The sequence below is a fragment of the Dama dama genome, chromosome 27 (assembly GCF_033118175.1).
Source record: "Dama dama isolate Ldn47 chromosome 27, ASM3311817v1, whole genome shotgun sequence".
Lineage (NCBI taxonomy): Eukaryota > Metazoa > Chordata > Mammalia > Artiodactyla > Cervidae > Dama > Dama dama.
In genome coordinates, this window is record NC_083707.1 from 55,855,479 (window position 1) to 55,872,159 (window position 16,681).

At 43.8% G+C, this 16,681-nt stretch overlaps 1 protein-coding gene across 1 annotated transcript in view; it reads left to right on the plus strand.

Annotated features, from left to right (window-relative positions):
- The first annotated feature begins 11,232 nt into the window (after positions 1–11,232).
- Positions 11,233–16,681, plus strand: part of WDR7 (WD repeat domain 7) — a 336,383-nt gene continuing 330,934 nt past the window's right edge. The window contains exon 1 of the mRNA XM_061131100.1: positions 11,233–11,442. The gene's annotated coding sequence lies outside the window, so the exon portion shown is untranslated. The remainder of the gene's footprint in view (positions 11,443–16,681) is intronic.

Genomic DNA, 16,681 nt, shown 5'->3' on the forward strand with positions numbered 1-16,681 from the left:
ATCTTTTCAAATGAGTCAGCTCTTCACATCAGATGGCCAAAGTATTGGAGTTTAAGCTTCAGCATCAGTCCTTCCAATGAACACCCAAGACTGATCTCCTTTAGGATGGACTGGCTGGATCTCCCTGCAGTCCAAGGGACTCTCAAGAGTCTTCTCCAACACCACAGTTTAAAAGCATCAATTCTTTGGCATTCAGCTTTCTTTATAGTCCAACTCTCACATCCATACATGACTATTGGAAAAACCATAGCCTTGACTAGACGGACCTTTGTTGGCAAGGTAATGTCTCTGCTTTTTAATATGCTCTCTAGGTTGATCATAGCTTTTCTTCCAAGGAGCAAGGCTCTTTTAATTTCATGGCTGCAGTCACCATCTGCAGTGATTTTGGAGCCCCCAAAAATAAAGTCAGCCACTGTTTCCACTGTTTCGCCATCTATCTGCCATGAAGTGATGGGACCAGATGCCATGATCTTAGTTTTCTGAATGTTGAGCTTTAAGACAACGTTTTCACTCTCCTTTTTCACGTTCATCAAGAGGCTCTTTAGTTCTTCACTTTCTGCCATCAGGGTGGTGTCATCTGCATATCTGAGGTTATTGATATTTCTCCCGGCAATCTTGATTCCAGCTTGTGCTTCATCCAGCCCAGCATTTCTCAGGATGTACTCTGCACATAAGTTAAATAAGCAGGGTGACAATATACAGGCTTGACGTACTCCTTTTCCTATTTGGAACCAGTCTGTTGTTCCATGTCCAGTTCTAACTGTTGCTTCCTGACCTGTATACAGATTTCTCAAGAGGCAGGTCAAGTGGTCTGGTATTCCAGTCTCTTTCAGAATTTTCCACAGTTTGTTGTGATCCACACTGTCAAGGGCTTTGGCATAGTCAATAAAGCAGAAATAGATGTTTTTCTGGAACTCTCTTGCTTTTTTGATGATCCAGTGGGTGTTGGCAATTTGATCTCTGGGTCTCTGCCTTTTCTAAAACCAGCTTGAACATCTGGAAGTTCATGGTTCACGTATTGTTGAAGCCTGGCTTGGAGAATTTTGAGCACTGCTTTAGTAGTGTGAGATGAGTGCAATTGTTTGAGCATTCTTTGGCATTACCTTTCTTTGTGATTGGAATGAAAACTGACCTTTTCCAGTCCTGTGGAAAATGGTTAGGATTAGGGTATAATATTGGGGGTTTCCCAGTTGGCTCAGTGGTAAAGAATTCACCTGCCAAAGCAAGAGACTCAGGTTTGATCCCTGGGTTGGGAAGATCCCCTGGAGGAGGAGATGGAAACCCACTCCAGTATTCTTGCCTGGAAAATGCTATGGACAAAGGACCCTGGCGGGTTACAGTCCACGCGATCACAAAGAGTTAGATAGGACTGAGGTCAGCACATATATAATATTAGAATGCTGAAGGCAAAAATCTTAATTTATAGGAAGATTATATGTGTAAAATATATGTATGTGTGTGTATAAAAGTGTGAATTTTTCTGAACTCAATATTTGAAAATTTATTTTAGTCCTGTGGTTTAGGAGATTACACACATATACAGACATTGGCAATAAATTTTGTAAACTGGTTGGAGAGGTGCCAGAATGTTAAAAGTTGGAAAGTTTCTCATTAATGTTCCAATTAACCTTTATATTAATATTTCAAGTAATATTAATTTACTTGAAACATAGTAAGTGTACAATTAATGTTTGTTGAATAAAAGGGTCAACTTTGTCTAGGAAAGATAACTTACAGATTTTCTTTACAAACCAAAGAAGCTTTCATGCAGCCTAACATTATCCTTTGGTAACACTCTGTCCTTCCTATATTTCCAAAAAGTCCTTACAGAGTGTAAAGGGGATTATGGACTTAATGGCTTAAATGTATTCATCACCGCAACAGAGAGTAAGTGTATTTAACCCGGCTGGCCGAGGAATTAATTTCTTCTATTTAACATCATTTTTCTGCTCTCCCCTCTTCTCCGATGTGATTGCCGGGCCGTTAGTCAAAGGTAGAAAAAAATCATAGAAGTCCAGTTTGCAGTATAAGACAATTTCAGAATTATTGATTTTCAAGTGTTCTATTGACTTTCTAGGTCGGCATTATGATTTAGTTTTTCTCATTATGGTAGAAGCAGAGCTGGTCTCTACAAATCAACAGAAACAGCAGCTCAGAAACAGCACCTGAGACCTCAGGGGTGCTAAATGGCCTAGTGAAGGAGAGCGGGGTGTGCGGTCAGGACACTGATGGGTCTGTAATGTGTCTGTGGGAAGAGCGTGTCTAAGATGGGAGGAGGAGAGGGAGAAGTTTGCCACAGGAGCTGTAAACAAAACGAACAAAGAGTCTCCCTCATTACCCAGTTCTCAAAAGGGTTAAGTTGCAACTCACTGCAGCTGCCCACAAACAGTGTGCACTGAGGGGAATTCAGGATGAATAGGATGACGTATTCTTGTATTGAATATATGGCCCCAAAGCAGTTAAATGCATATTTAAGGAAGAAATTCAGTGATGCCAGATTCTTGCATAGAAAAGCACTAAAATAATTATTTGAGATTATGTGTGTGTGTGTGTGTGTGTGTGTGTGTGATTAGCAGTAATCTTTTTACCAAGATATATGTTTAACTTGAAGTATTTCCAAGCCAAGAAATTCATATAGGCTCCTTCCCTTCATCCCTACTTCTTTGCAGCAGTCCCCTCAGAGTTACTTATATGCTGTTTCCTGGACTATAGTTACCAGTAAGGTCCATGAATAAACTCAACTCACCACTTCTACATTGTTTTCCTTCCGGTCAACAGTTTTGGTGACCACAGAGGGTCCCACAGCTGACTTCTCTCCTTTGTCTAAACTCTGCAAGGATCCAAACACTTGCTACCAGCCAGGCCCCTTGTCCCTGTCCATCTCCTAAATGAGCCCAGATGATTCGGTAAGTTTCTCCTAGTCTTGAATTTTCTGTCTTGGATGATCGATCCTGATTTTTATTACGTGGTGTATAGATGCCACACTATGAACTAATAGAGTTTCCCTGAACTTAAGGTAATTCAGGAAGGAAGTACCTTGAATTCTAAGTTGAAAGATGCTGGGAAGACTTTACTCAGTCGAAAGATACTGGCAAGGTTTGGACTGGGTGATTAGGTAGGAAACCTGTCCTGTTCTTTTCCTTGAATGGGTTGCTTTCATAGAGTTTGTTGGAATAAAAGTGAACATACCATAGGCGAGCTTTCAGTTCTGAAGATAAGGGGCAGAATTCCTCCGGGCCGCTTTACAGCTCTGTCGGGCAACCAAGCAACTTGCGCGGGTGGTAAGAGGCAAGTCCGCCCACAGGACAGCAGCCCCCGGTGACACTCATTTATTAAAGAAACTGGCTTGTCTGGGACTTCCTAGTGGTCAGTGGTTAAGAACCTGCCTGCCAGTGCGGGGGACATGGGTTCAATCCCTGATCCAGGAAGGTTCCACGTGCCGTGGAGCAACTGAGCCCGAGCAGCCACAACCATGGCCTGGAGTCCAGCTCTGAGACAAGAGGAGCCACTGCAGTGAGTAGCCCCCGCTCGCCGCCACTAGAGAAAAGCCGGGGTAGCAACGAAGACCCGGTGCAGCCAGGAATAAATTAAAACATTTTTTTAAAAAAGAGTGTATTTTTAAAGGGGAGGGAGAAGAGACCTTTTTCAATTCAAACTGCTAGAAAGGCTCCCTCACCCACAGTCTGATTCACAGCCTCCTTCAGATTCTCTCAAAGATGAATTGTTCAGTCACTGTCTTGTCTGACTCTTGTGAATACAAATCTCAAAAGTCTTTTCTGCAAATAGTAAAAAGCCTTAGTTGTTTGAGTGGATAAACTTAACTTATTCCACTTTTTGTTATAAACTGCTGCTGCTGCAAAGTCGCTTCAGTCGTGTCCGACCCTGTGCGACCCCATAGATGGCAGCCCACCAGGCTCCCCCGTCCCTGGGATTCTCCAGGCAAGAACACTGGAGTGGGTTGCCATCTCCTTCTCCAATGCATGAGAGTGAAAAGTGAAAGTGAAGTCGATCAGTTGTGTCTGACTCTTAGTTACCCCATGGACTGCAGCCTACCAGACTCCTCCGTCCATGGGATTTTCCAGTCAGGAGTACTGGAGTGGGGTGCCATTGCCTTCTCCCTATTATAAACTAGTAAGATTTATATTGTAATACATGTTTCCTGATTGAGTTTTAAAATGAAGCTGTGAGACCTCTGGTTGTATCTGTTTATCTGTCTGTGTGTACATTATAGATATGTCTCTACCTCCAGGTGGTATTATCAAAATCAATTTGTTAAATAGTTCTACTTAATTCACTTAAAAGTAAGTCCTCATAAATTAAATATTTATAAATGTTACAGTAACTAACCCAAATGAATTTAAAGTTTATGTGATCTGGGAGATATTCAATATTAAATTAATATACAGTATTAAAGTTTAAGTTCATTGGTTTAATTAAAACAGACATATCTTACTTTTATTGAACCTAGGTTTACTAAAAAGTTATCAAATATTATCTGTTATGAAATTTATTAGAAAGAAGAATAGCTTGGGATGATGCCTAACGTGGTCTAATGTCTGGTGAAAGATTTCATGTATAATCTAAACATAATTGTTGGGATCAGGTAAATAAATATAAATGGGATAAGAGCTTTTAGGGGAACTCTTTAAAAGTAATTCTGTTTTATGGTGGTGTGCACAGGGAATGATGCGTGCCATTGCAGTAAGCAAAGAGTGTCGCCTGCCACTGCAGTAAACAAGGGTCAAGTCATCAGCCCCTGTAGCCCCCTCACATTTGGGCTGGGGGCAGCCCAAATGGTGCCCCTTGAGGGGGATTCAGGGTACAGAAAAGCAAGAAGCATTATTTGCTCTGGATAGTGGCCTTCGGCAGTTAAGATGCGTATCTAAGGAATAATTTCAATGAGCCCAGTTTCTTGCATCTTCCCATAGATGGAAAAGCATTAGAACCATTAACTGCAGGTGCCTCTTTGTGTGATTAGCAGTCATTTTGGGATGTTTGACTACCCCCTTTTTTTTCCGCCAAGCAAAAAACTCTTATATCCTGTCTCCTCCCTGCCTTCTTTGGAGCAGTTTCTCAGTTATTGGAGAGGTTTTCCCCCGGGTTATAGTCTTCAATGAGGTCCCCAAATAAAATTTAACTTGAAACTTTTAGATTGCTTTTTTCTTCAGTCAACTCTATGTCTACTTAAAAATGGTAACTGAACAACTTGAAACTTTAAAGTTTTGCTAAGTTAAGTTAAATGATAGAAATGTATTAAATATATAGATGATTGCCAAGTAAAAAAGATATTGAAACATTAATTACTGAACAGAGGCTTCCTTTTACAGAGAAACTATAGATATTCAGGACTATTATGGGGATGCATGGATAAATTTTCTATAAAAATTTTTTAGAAATCACAAATAGTATTTGAAAGTTGGCCTATTTATAGAGTGCTAATGTGAAAAGAATTCATAATTGCTTACTTAATTTTCACTACAAAGGAAGGTTTTTAAAGGTTAAGAAGGTTAAGGTTTAAAAGGTTAAGAACTCTATTATGTGTAATCAATTAAAGAAGGAAAACATTTTCAGAGGCAAGGAAAAATATAAAGAATGGAAATGCATTTTGTTAAAAGAAAAGAAAGTGATTTTTGTCTTAAATCTGATTATTTCTAAATGGGGAGGAAAGGGACAGACAAATAAGAATATAAACAATTTGTGAGAAAAAAGGAATCTTTATAAAGGAATTCTATGTGGGGTCAGGATTGTCTAAGAGTAGAATAAATTTAATTATGTAAATAAATTTTAATATTAAAGATAAGGTGGTGCAAAACTAGAAATTTATTTTCTTTCTTTGTTAAGAGGAAAATTTTTTTGACATATTGATCTGCTTTTTGATAACAGAAAAAATTTTCTTTCCTTTTAAGTGGTCTGTTAACTTTCTGTAAGGGTTTCCCTGGTGGCTCAGCGATAAAGAATCTGCCTGCCAATGCAGGAGACATTGGTTTGATCCCTGGGTTGGGACAATACCCTGGAAAAGGAAATGGCAACCCACTCCAGTATTCTTGTCTGGGGAGTCCCATGGATAGAGGAGCCTGGTGGGCTACAGTCCATTGGGTCGAAAGAGCCAGACAGAACTGAGCGCGCGCGCGCGCACACACACACACACACACACACACACACACACACACACACACACATGTAACTTTCTGTATTTTGCCTTGAAAATCTTCTGTTGTCACTTTGGTTAACTGAGTAAGTGTTGTTTCACAGTGACCTATGATTCTACTTGACAAAGTGTTTTAAAACCTTTCTGATATCTTTGACAAGTTTCCCCAATCAAGTTCTAAATGAAATTTTTAAAAAATACACACTTTCATCTGCACCAGGTCCCAGCCACACGAGAAATGGAATCTTTCCGGCCACATCTGTAAACAAGGATGTCACCATCATCAGCGACTGCAGCCCTCCACTGTGAGCTGGTGAGCCCTCAGAGGACTCAGCAAGAAGAGCACATGTGATCTAGCAGCCATCGACTACAGCTGCTCCCTATGGTAAGCCTTGAGGAAAGGAAGCTCAGAATGGGAAAAGCGCAGGATCCTGGCCCCAGACAGCCGAGGTGCAATGGAAGAAATGATTTCAGTAAGCCTGGACTTCTGCTTCTTCCCATACACAGAAAAGCGCTAAATTGCTTAATTTGAGATATCTGGTTTTCTTGAATTAACAATAATCTTTTTTAAAAAAAATTATTTACTTTTTATTTTTATTTTTGGCCGCGCTGGGTCTTTGTTGCTTTGCACATGCTTTGTCTAGTTGTGGTGAGTGGGGGCTCTCTTCGCTGTGGAGCATGGGCTTCTCATTGCAGAGCTGGGCTCTAGCCTGTGTGGGCTTCAGAGGTTGCGGCACATAGGCTCAACAGAGCAATAACATTTTGATGTTCAGACTACCTGCCCGTTGTTGCAAAACCTCTATGTAACTTGGTCCTCTCCTCACCTCCTCAGAGCAGTTCTCTCAGGGTTACTTGAGATGCTGCCTCCTGGACTTTAGTCCTAAAAATTTCCACGGAATAAAACTGAACTCTCAACTTTCAGGTTGCATGTACTTTTCAGTGGGCACTCGGGATCTTCAGTTGCAGCACGCGAACTCCTAGTTGCGGCGTGTGGAATCCAGTTCCCCGACCAGGGATTGAACTCAGGCCCCCAGCCACTGGACCACCAAGGAAGTCCCCTAAGTGAATTTCTTTTGATCTCTAGCAAACTTTGGGATGCTTCAGAGGGCTTCTGAAACATCTCAAAGAGAGACACTAAACTAATGAGGCTTATGTAGTATGTTAAACAACATGGGAAACAGTCACCGATGATAAACCTTCTTAGGTTATATGTGTGGGTATATATTACTATATGAAATTACTAAAATTTGGATATACCCTAGTATATTATCAATCATAATTCTAACTCTTATCTTAATATACTGTGTGTCACAGACGTAACCAAATTTCCTTGTCAGTTGTAATTAGATCTTTAACCATCCCATTTTCAGTCTTTTGTCATTTATATAGACAGTTATTAGTTTACTCTGATGCTTTTATAAAACTGAAGATCTTCAGAAAGATCTTATAAAAAGGACCTTTTGCCAATATAGGCTTCTGATATCTTTCACTTTAAATTTATTTTTGGCTGTGCTGAGGTTCATTGCAGTGTGGCGCATGGGCTTAATTGCTCCGCGGCATGGACTGGATCTGGGATAGAACCCATGTCTCCTGCGCTGGCGGATGGATTTTCTACCACGGAGCCAGCCACCAGGGAAGCCCGGTTTCTGGTAACTTTGAGATCATACTACTGAACTGAGTAGGAAATACCAAAACTCAAATGGAAAACCTGATGGCCTCGTAAAACTACTAACAAAACAATCTAAATCAACAAGAATCAATTTCACGGGGCTGAATGACCTGATAAATAAAATATACAACTTTATGACTTTTTCTCTTAAATATTAATGGCTTTTACTATTTGTTTTCCAGAGAAGAGTAAACCTTTCCTTTTACAGTAACTACAACAAGAAGCAAGTTGATAAAGTGTACCTTTGGAGATGAAGATAAGACATTTATTTTCTCCTCTCTACAGAATCTCTCCAGAATCTGCCTTTTACAGCAGGCTCCCCTCTGGACTTGCTGGCTTATTGTGATCCTGGTTACAACTCGTTACGCTAAGCAGCATTGTAAATTTTTCTCTTTGTTGTTTTCAGACTGTTTATGGTTTATGTCTCTTGCTGCTATATTGTGACTTTATTAATACTATTAGCTATATTATTTACGGGCTTTCCAGATGATGCTGGTGGTAAAGAGTCCACCCCTTGATCTAAGAGATGCAGGTTCGATCTCTGGGTTGGGAAGATACCCTGGAGGAGAGCATGGCAACCCACTCCAGTATTGTTGCCTGGAGAATCCCAGGGACAGAGGAGCCTGGCGGGCTGCCGTCCATAGCATCGCAAAGAGTTGGAAACGAGTGAAGCGACTTAGCACAGTATATTAGTGCTAAATATGCCTGTCCTTTATAAGATTATTGTTCTTTACATTACTTGATGTATAACAAAACTAATGTCTTGAAGCAATTGATCACATATATAGCTCTATACAAAATTACTTCTAATAGTACAACTCTAGATATAGGAAAAAGCAACAGGAGACAAATAATTCCTGAATCATAATAGACTAGTAAAACACATAATCCAGAGAAGTTTAGGTTATTAACAGGACCTAATTCAGATATAGGGCTTCCCAGATGGCCCAGTGGTAAAGAATCCACCTGCAATGCAAGAGACCTGGGTTCAATCCTGGGGTCGGTAAGATCCCTTGGAGAAAGAAATGGAAACCCTCTCCCTAATTCTTGCCTGGGGAATCCCATGGACAGAGGGGCAGGGCAGACTGCAGTCCATAGGGTCGCTTAGCGACTAAACAACAACAAACCAGATATAGCATTTGAGGCCTTTCAACAAAATCCTTGCCTGACCCAGGAATGAGCATTCCTAGCACTATGGGACCAACTGATCATAAAATGCCTCCTCAAATGGTCAAATCTATGACCCAAAGGAGGAAAGGAAGATGTAAACAGAAAGAAAAGACTTGCTCATCACCCAATTATACTAAGGGTTAAGTTGCAACCCACTACCCTGAGGGGAATTCAGGGTGGAGAAAAATAGGAGGGAGCATTTTGTGTTTTGGAGATATGTGTTCTGGCTCCTAAATAATAAATATGCATAGTAAAGGAGGAATTTCAGTGACCCAGTGCGAGATAATTTTTGCATCTTCCCACACAGAGAAAGGGCTCTCGTTGTGGCTCAGATGGTAAAGAATCCGCCTGCAATGCGGGAGACCGGAGTTCGATCCCTGGGTCAGCAAGATCCCCTGGAGGAGGGCATGACAACCCACTCCAGTATTCTTGCCTGGAGAATCCCATGGACGAGGAGCCTGGCGGGCTACACAGTCCATGTGGGCGCAAACAGTCAGACACAACTGAGTGACGAAGCATGCCCGGCACTAAGAAAGCACAGAGAAAAGCACTAATAATATTAACTTGAGGGGTGTGTGTGTGTGTGTGTGTGTGTGTGTGTGTAAAAGCACTAATATCATTAACTTGAGGGGTGTGTGTGTGTTTGCGATTAGCAGTAATCTTTAGCCAAGATGTACGTTTGGCCTGTGTATTTCCCAGTGAAGTTTCTTTTTCCACAACCCCTCTGCTGCTTTCTGTGTGGCACGGCTTGTGGGATCTTAGACTTGTGGGAACTCAGTTCCCTGATGAGGGGTAGAACCTGGACCCCAACAGTGAAGGTGCCAAGTCCTACTCACTGGACTGCCAGGGAATGCCCCCAAATTTAGTTTTTATATACAAGCTCCTCACCACCTCTCAGAGGCGCTGAGAGGCTATTTCCTGGGCTCTCATTTCATTCGGTACTCAGTAAGCTCCGTGGATCAAACTTCTCTTATACCTTTTACACCCTGCATCCAGCAGTAGTAAATCGTTGACAGGAAGCCTTTTGACCAAGCCAACACTTAGCTCTTTTGTAGGGGGGGAGAGCGGAATTCACACAGACACGATACAGTCTGAAGTTGTTGTTTCTCTGCTCTGATTCCCTCACCAGCGCTTCAGGGTCCATCCAGTAGGGCTCTGCTAATCCAGGTGTGATCCGAAGATCAGCAGGAATAGGCATTACCTGGGAGCTTGTTAGAAGGGGAGAATCTCCAGACCTACAAAATCAGAAACTTCGTTTTAACAATCTCCCCAGGTTAGCTTTAGAGGCTGCAACAGAATTCTTCCTTGTCCTTATAAACCCATTAGCGAGATCACAAAGGATAAACAAAGCTAGGGAATGGATATACTGCGAATCTTTTTAACACAACTGACTGTTGGTCACAAGCATGGCACCGGTTTTTTTTTTTCCCTCCCTGGCTACCCATTCATTCCTTCAACAAATATTTGAGATGAAAATAAGGGAGCACGGTATGTAACGAACATCTACTGAACTCGTTTAACCACCGACTTCCATGGGACCGTTATGGCCACTTCGTATGTGGGAACGCTGAGGAGAATAAAGAGGGAAAAGGCAAGACTTCCCAGGTGACACGGACAATGTCACGGTGCGCAGTAGAGGAGCCAGGATCCGCATCCACGGCCTTCCGGAAGCAGCACTTGCGTCCCCCACTGTCTGCCGCCCACACGGGTGTCCATGCCTTCCCTCTCCTGGGCAGGAACGTCGTTGCACAAGGCCAGACTTCCCCTAGTCAAGCAGCCGGGTTCCTCCTCTGGCCCTCTGCGTCAAGGGGCCAGCAGCCAAGATCGGGGTCAGAGGTAACAGTAAACAAGCTCCAGAGCTAACACGTTCCAGGAGTCTGGACCGAGCCTCGCGGGGGTGAGGGGGGCGGGCAAAAGAGTAAACCCGCAGCATCCCGGTCACTGGGCGCAAACACCTAGACCTGCCATCTCTTCCATCCTTCCATCTTGGTCCTTTCAGGCTGGCGGTGCGTGTGTGGGGGGAATCCGAGGCGAGAAGAGCGCCTAGAGAGGCTTTCCCGTAACCAAAATGTCGGCCGCGCACTCCCTGCCCTCAGCCGACATGGCGGCCTCTGGATGGTCTCCATGGTAACGCAGCCCGCCTCTCTGGTGCCGGCTTAGGCCGGGCGTGTGTGGAGACGAGCCTTTCCCGCCCCCTCATTTTTTTGCGACAGTTGCAGGGGACGTCACGGCAGTTGGCGGGTGTCAGCTGATTCGCTGCAGCGGCGGCGGCGGCGGTGCAGGCGGCAACGGGCGCCTCGTAGCCGCGCTAGCGAGGCGGAGGCTGGGCTGGGGTTCCAGCCGAAGTTTCCGCGCGCGGGTTTGCCCACCCGGCGTCCCTCCCGGATACATCCTCGCCTGGTCCTGTTGGCCGGAGGGACGGGATATAGCCAGGCACACGATGAAGCTGTGACAGGTGAGGGGGCTCTCGGGCTTTCCCGGAGGAGGTCCCAGCGCGGCTGCGCCCCCGCCGTGGGGCTCAGGGGCCGGGGCTCGGGGGTCCCCGCCCCGCTCTCTCTGGCGGCGGTGCCCGCCGTCCGAGCGCCGCCGCTGGAAGCTCTGATCCGGTCCGGGCCCGCAGCTCGGCGCCGGTGCCCGGAGCGTGGGTCCTGCCCGGGGTCTTCGGGGCCCCCCGGCCTAGTGGGTGACATCGCTCTTACCGCTGGCTCTGGTCTTGGGATGGAACCACCTTGCCCCCCAAGTGACAATCAAAACGGAGCGATTTGCTTGACGCTGACGGGTGGGTGGTTCTTGACAGCGCTTTTGGGAAATGTTGTGCTTGCTTTGAGGGTACCCACAGCCCTTCCCTATGCTGTTTGGTTTGCCCTTGCCCAGGGTGCTGAGACGTCTGTTAGCACACCTGCCCGCTCTCGTCTCCCTGCGCTAGAACTTGATCTAAGAGGATACCTGCCCCCGGAGCCCACTTACTTAGTGGGTCCCAGCTTTCTGAAGCTCTATGCTTGCAGTTAGCCATACCCCCCCGCCTTGTATTCAAAAGCTGCCGTTTTGTGCTTTGATTCACTTGCTGTGTCAGTTTCTCAGGTCCTAGAATTTGAAATTATGGCAGCTGCATCACAGGAAGCGTTGGAGTTGATGCATCTGATTTTAGGGTTCAGTGAGAGAGAGAGCTACAGTTTGCTTTTACAGTAGCATTTCACAGTAGCATTTGACATGAGCCAAAAAAGTCAAGCTGTGACTCTTTGAGATGTTTATTATTTAGGGCTTTACAGGCAGGATGTCTGTTATATGAGAGAAATTGAGTTTTGAAATACATACACTCGTTTCTTTATAAGCAATTTGTGACAGTGTGGAGGTGGAGGACAGCTTAAAAGTGAAAATAAAGTGTTGAAATGCCTTTGGTATTACGAAGAATCAAAGGTTACCTTGATTTCATTCAAAATAACATGTTGGTTATTTCTAATTGGGCAAACAGAACAGTATAAACACATATTAAATGCCTGGTTAATTTTCCTTTTTTAAAAAATATTTTATTGACATATAGTTGATTTACAGTGTTGTGTTAGTTCCTGGTGTATGGCAAGGTGATTCAGTAATACAAATATCTAATAGTCTGCATTTGCTAATCTCAAACTCCCAGTCCTTGCCTCCTCCACCCACCCTCCCCCTTGGCAAAATCACAAGCCTGTTCTCTCCATCTGTGAGTCTGTTGCAAAGATAGGTTCATTTGTGTCATATTTTAGATTCCACACATGCATTTTTTCTTTAATTTTATTTATGTAACTTATTTTTGGTTGTGCTGGGTCTTCCTTACGGTGCAAGCTCTCTCTAGTTGCAGCGCATGGGGCTTATTCTCTGGTTACAGCGCATGGGGCTTATTCTCTGGTTGCAGCGCGCAGGCTTCTCACCGCAGTAGCGTCTCCTGCTGCGGAGCACATGCTCCAGGACACGCGGGCTTCAGAAGTTGCCCCTTGCGGTATCAGTAGTTGTGGCACATGGGCCTAGTTGCTTGGATGCATGTGGAATCTTCCCGAACCAGGGGTGGAACCCGTGTCCTCTGCATTGCAAAGCGGATTCTTAACCACTGCACTACTAGGAAAGCCCTCCCCACCCCACCCTTTTCTTTTCCTTTTTAATAGAAGGGAATACCATCCTTTATTTATACTTGAATTCTAGTTCAGAGCCATTTTAGACAGTATAGCAAAGTGAGAAGAGGCACAGATCCTGGGGCCAGGGTTCATATTCCAACACAAGAATATTAACTGCCTGGCAGCTCTCTAACATTCCCCACAGTCTCTTCAGTCGAGTGGGGAGAGGATCACACCCCTTCTAGTGGCTATCACAGCTGCCTCTGCCCTAGTGGCCAGCCTGGGTACTCACCCCGCAGGCAGATCAGCTGAGAGTGAATTCTGTAGGTCTCAGATCACTGATTATGGTGGTTCTCAGTGAGTTATTAAACATCTGAGGTCGCCGCTACCTCCAGACATTCTGAGGCAAGATGTAGGAACGCAGACTGGCTCAAGGGCTGAGTGTGATCTTATGATTTCCTTTTGTTTGGATAGAAGTTCTGTTTTGAAACAGAGGAGGTGAGGTGGTTGGTTTATCTGTGTAACAGACTAGCCTGGCAGACTCTCCAAGTAGTGAGCTGGTGTTGAGCCTTTGTCATCGGAAGGTGGGATGACGGTTAGCCTTTCCAGGGTCCTCTATGCTCCGTCAGTCCTGAGGTTCGTTTTGGATCTCAAATGCAGAGGGTTGCGTTAATCTTTTTCAATTCAGCGAGCATCACTGGGATGTTCTACATATCTCCTGTTTTTTTTCCCCCTATTCTTTGTCTTTTATTTCCAATTTCCACTCCCTTCCCTTGCCCACCAACCCATAGGCAACCATTGCAGCATGTATGATACATATCCTTCTGTTGGTGTGTGTTCCTCGATGTATGTTGTTTTGAGCCCCCACATTTTAAATTTATAGAGATGATATTGTACATGATCTCATTAAATTTTTTTCTCTTCCTGCTCGCTACTCTTTTTAATATTATTTCTTCGTTTATTTTTGGCTGTCCTAGGCCTTGGTTTCTGTGTGTGGGCTATTCTTTTTTTAAAAAAAATATTTGTTTATTTGGTTGTGCTGGAGTCTTAGTTGTGGCATGTGGGATCTTCCTTGCCGGCAATGAGATCTTTTAGTTTCCGTGTGTAGGATCTAGTTCCCTGACCAGGAGTGGAACCCAGGCCACCTGCATTGGAAGCGCGGAGGCTTAACTGCTGGACAACCAGGGAAGTCCCCGACTTTTCTTTGGTTGCGGGGGGTGGGTACTCTAGTTTCAGTGCTTGGGCCTCTCACTGCAGTGGCTTCTGTAGCTGCAGAGCGTGGGTCCGGGGCTCGTGGGTTTCAGTAGTTGCAGTAGTTGCAGCATGTGGGATCTAGAGCACAAGCTCAATAGTTGGCGTTGCAGGGATTTAGTTGCTCCGCAGCATATGGGATCTTCCTGAATTGGAGATGGAACTGGTGTCTCCTGCATTGGCAGTTGGATTCTTCTACCATTGAGCCCCCAGGTAGCCCCACTATCTCCTATTTAAGGATCTATTTGTGTTGCCATCTACTGCTTCTAGTTGCTGTGCAGTATTTCAAAATTTGCATCTCCTACAGTTAATAAGCAGACTCTCCTCTTTGTGGACGTCCATCTAACTTTCATTTTCCTGCCACTTCAGGCAATGCTGTGATACACGTATCTTTTAGACCTCTGTGGTGCTTTCTTTGAAATATCCCTCTAGCAACACGATGTCTGGATCATAGGGTGTTTGTGTGTTTTATTGAAGGTTTGCCAGATTGTGTTCCCAGAACGAGCTGCAGTGGTCTGTCTTCCTGTAGGCAGTTCAGGAGAGTTTCTGTATCCTTGTATGCCCACTGATGCTCAGTGTATCCGGCCCCCTGCTTTCCTCCAGACCTCTGGGTACAAAGTGAATCTCATTTTGAATACTTTTCACTATTACTCATGAGTTTGAGTCTCTGTTTATGAGCATTTTATCTTTTGGGGTTTTTTCTTTTGTAAAATTGTTCATTCCTTTACCCATTTAAAAAAATTTATTTTTTTTTAATTGGAGAATAATTGCTTTACGGAATTTTGTTGGTTTCTGCGAAACATCAACATGAGTCAGCCACAGGTATGCCTCTGTGCCCCGCCTCTTGACCCTCCCTCCCACCTCCCTGCCCACCCTACCCCCTGGGTTGTTTCAGACCCTGTGTGGGTTCCCTGAGGCATACAGCACATACCCCTTGGCTAGCTATTTTGCATATGCTTTACCCGTTTTTATTCTGAAGTTTCACACTTTTCCTTGTGGATCTTCAGAAGCTCCTTGTATTTCCTAGATTGTTGCTCGTTGTTTTAGTTGCTAAATTGTGTCCTGCTCTTTTGCAACATGCCCGGCAAACTCCTCTGTCCATGGGGTTTCCCAGACAGGGATACTGGAGTGGGTTGCCATTTCCTTCTCCAGGGGATCTTCCCAGACCAGGGATCGAACCTGTGTCTCCTGCATTGGCAGGTGGATTCTTTACCACTGAGCCACCCAGGGAGCCCGTTTCCTCGATACTAGTCCTTTAAGTTTTATATCTGTTCCTATTCTGTCATTTGTCTCCAACTTGATTTTATGATGTCCTTCATTGAACAGAAATTTTCAATTTGACATAATAAAATTAAAACTTTTTTTGCCTATGCTTTGTGTTTTTTATTAAAGAAATCTTTCTACAACTCTGTGTCACAAAGTTATTCTCCTATTTTATGTACTGCTAACTTTATAGTTTTCCTTTAAATTTATAGGTCTCGAATCCATCCAGAGTGTTTTTTTTACATGTCACAAGATAGAGATCCAGTTTATTTTCCATATAGTGTGTCAGATTTCCTAGTGTCAGTCTCTCCTTTCCCCACAGATAAATGTTGCTACACTCGCTGTGTATTAACCTCTCATATAAACTCCAAACACTGTAGTCTGTTCCTTTGGCTCATTTCTTTGCTTTTGTTCTAATATCATGCTGTTTTAGTACTATGGCTTTGTATGATTATTTTTTTCCTACATAAGTAAGTCTTTCCATTTATTTTGTTTTAGCTTTATGTTGAAATAGTTATAGATTAAGGAAGTTGCAGAAGTGCTACCGAGAGGTCTGATTCCCCCACTGGTTACATTTCATGTAAGTTCACCCAGTTTCCTTCCATGGTTATATTTTATACAACTATAGTAAAATAGTAAAACCAATAAATTGACATTGGTACAATGCCTTGTGTAGTTCTTTGCCGTTTTATCACCTGTGTAGATAGATACCTGTAACCACCACTGCGGTCAAGATACGGAACTGGGGACTTCCCTGGTGGACCAGTGGCTAGGACTCCACACTCCTGATGCAGGGAGCCCAGGTTTGATCCCTGACCAGGGAACTAGATCCCACATGCTGCAGCTAAGACCTGGCACAGGCAAATAAATAGATAAATAATAAATTAAAAAAAAAGTTACAGAACTATTCTTTCACCACCAAGACTTCTTTCAAGCTGCTTACGTATGTTCCCACCAGCAATGTATGAGAGACTGAGTTTCTTTGCATCCTAGCCGGCATTTGGTATTATCACTTAATACCAAAGTGGTATTGTGGTATTGTGGTCTTAATTTATGTTTCCCAAATGGCTAGTGATGTTAAATTTCTGATAAGGC